Source organism: Buceros rhinoceros, unplaced genomic scaffold (assembly GCF_000710305.1).
Source record: "Buceros rhinoceros silvestris isolate BGI_N320 unplaced genomic scaffold, ASM71030v1 scaffold15092, whole genome shotgun sequence".
NCBI lineage: Eukaryota > Metazoa > Chordata > Aves > Bucerotiformes > Bucerotidae > Buceros > Buceros rhinoceros.
In genome coordinates this window covers 14,786-17,946 of record NW_010398430.1, presented here as the reverse complement: position 1 = coordinate 17,946, position 3,161 = coordinate 14,786, and positions in this window count along the sequence as shown.

Here is a 3,161-nt window from a genome sequence, read left to right as displayed (position 1 = left end):
GAAGCTTTTGCGGGGAGTGCAGCAAGGTTTTTTTTTAAATGTTGCAGGACTGTCAGTGGCATGGCAGGCATCTGCAGATGGAGATGCTGCATAGTTGGAAGTGTTCTCTGGGTAGGTCTAGGACAGCAGAAACAACCCTTTTTGCCTCAAAATGAACTGATTCTGGTTTCCTCTGGTATGCATTGAGAAAGATGGGGAGGTTTTCTTGGGAAGCACCAACGCAACGTTCTCACATACTTCGGGATGCAAGTCGCAGGATGTGATAAACACTCAAGCTGACAGACAGCAACCAGCCACTGAGGTGTGAAAGGATTACTTCATGCAGGAGGCTTTTGGTTTTGGTTTTAAACGACTCATTAATGTGAGTTTTGGCGATTATTGTGCTATCTGCAGTGACATCCTGTGGTCATGAAGCAGTAGTTCATCTCTCATACCCCCAAATAAACAGAGTTCTGCTGTGACGGTCCTGCTGCCTCCAGTCATTAGGAGGAGGAAATGTACAGCTGAGAGGTATTTTTTCCTAGTAATGAGTAGTATTCCTTATAGGCTATGAGGAGACAAGCTTTTTGCTGTTACTGTTATAATTCATCCGTTACTATTCATACTCTTAATATTTCTAAAAGGGATGTCATATGCGTACTGTCTAGCTTTAGCAGAAAATAAATAAAGGTGACATTGTAGTTAAAAATAAAAATTGCATATGAAGGCATAGTAATTTAGTTTAAAATGTAAGGAGAAATCATATACACTTCCAAGAGGAAGGCATTATGTATAAAAAAGAACCTAGTAAATTGTTAACTGTATGATTATAGAATGCTTTGGATTAGAAAGGACGTTTAAAGGTCATCTAGTCCAACCCTCAAGCAATAAGCAGGGACATCACCAATGAGATCAGGTTGCCCAGAGCCCTGTCCAATCCAACCTTGAATGTTTCCAGAGATGGAGCTTCTACACCTCTCTGGGCAACCTGTGCCAGTGTTTCACCACTCTCTTTGTAAAAAATCTCTACCTTGTGTCTAGTCTGAATCTTCCCTCTTTTAGCCTAAAACCATCACCTCTTGTCTTGTCACAACAGGTCCTGCTAAAAAGTCTGTCCTCATCTTTCTTACAGTCTCTAAGTACTGAAAGGCCACAATCAAGTCTCCCCCAAACCTTCTCTTCTCCAGGCTGAACAACCCCAAATTTATATTTCAAGTAAGATGGATGAGTTTTCTTCTGTTAAGGATCACACAGGTGTGCGCTTTCCAGCTCAGTTTGGAAACCGCAGCCACACTTGGCAAGACGACCTTCCCCAGGTAAGTGAACTGCTCCTACCAGTTAGCCTATTCAAAACTGTAACACTTTAATGCAAGTGTTTTCACCCAGACTTTCACCGTTGATTGGTCTCCTTGAGGGTCTCCATATTTAAATTGCTTCCCCTTTTGGAAAAACACAGTTATCTCTCCCTTAGCATTTCACAAGTTTGTTGGACAGTATCGTTTTTTCAGAAGATACGTGTTACGAGGAAAACGTATCAGATCATATCCAACAGCCCCAGGGAGGTAAGGCTGCAGCTCCACATTCCCAAGTCCAGCCAGCAGCAACACCACCAGCATGTACCCAGTAGGCACACACACACAGAACACATGTATGCACCATGTGTATATACACATACATCGGACTATGTGTGTGTAATCACACACACACACAGCTAACACAGACAGACACCCAGAGTGCTCACATGAACACAGACAGCATCAACAGCTTCATCTTGCTCTCCTCTCTGACTGCACAGGATGAAGGTCCATGGGTGGAAACACACGTGTAAACAAACACTCAGCCTGCCCTGTAGCTGTAGGATTCCACGGCATCCAGATCTGCACTTGCTCCAGGTGCTACAACTTAAGGTGGAACTCTGATTGCTGGCCCATAAATCAGGTTGCTCCAGTCACTGTGCTCCAGACACACAAGTGCTCTGACCTGTGGCCTGACTCCAGTTGGTGGCACTCTGTCCTCTACATATACACACAGAACAGAGACCCCCACTCAGGAACAGTTAAATCAGAATTTAGTAAGAAATCAGGACAGACTGTGCTCGTCAGGCTCAGGGCAGCAAATTACTTACAGGTGACCAGCCTTTTTGATCCCCTTACACCTCTGTTTTCCCCATAGTTGTTCCTCCCTGAATCACCTAAATCCCTTTGCCTGCCTTTAGTTCCTTCCCCAAACATCCCCCCAAGTGCTCTTCCCCTACATCCCATGATATGTCTCACCACTACATGAAAGTTCCCCTGCACTGACTCACCTTGATTGGTTTCACACCTGGATTCCGGGGCTGAGGGTCTCCTGGGACAGCCCTGGTGTCCCTGCCTCCAAGTCCTTAGTTTGTGTTCCTGCACGCACTTTGCTCTGTGCACATCTGGGCTTGTGGAGCTGACCTGCAGGGCATGTTATTACTTAGGCATCCCCTTCTGCCCTTGTCCTTCTGTGCTCCTCTGTGTGGATGTGCAGACAAGCCTTTACCACACACCCCACACACGCCCCTTTACCAGTGGCACCTGTTGTAAAACTGACATGTGCTTTCTGCCAGGTTTTTAGCATAAATCACCTGTTCCTTTCTCCTTTAGCTCCACTCAGACTAAGGCAGCTTCCGCTTTCTCATTACATTGTGCAACCTCACCTTTCACTTTGCTTCCACTCCTCTACCTTAATCTCCCAGGTTTCTGTGATTTATCCAGCCAAAACCTACCGCAATGATTAACCAGCAATTGTGCCTCTATGCTGCGGCCCATGACATCTTCACATGCTGAGCATCACCCTACAGACATCTGTTTAAGTTGTCCTATTTTCCCGTCTTTCCTAAACACTCTATTACAATCTCCCATCCCATTGTCTCTTTTCCGAATTCAGCCTTTTGACTAGATCACATTTTCCCAGTTATCACAAGCTTAGCTCACGAGCTCCAGCCAGACCTTCTTGCCAAACCGAGTAAGCATTCAAGGAGGTTCTCACCTCCCCTTCTCCAACAGGCTCTGTCTCTACCCACAAGTCTCACTGACCAGAACTCCAGCCTTCAGCCAGAAATACACAGATGCCTTTCCTGGCTCTGTGAAGAATTTACTGACTTTGGAGTAAAATGCAGCTCTTGCCCTGAGAGAAAAGGACTGATGTGAACATTACTT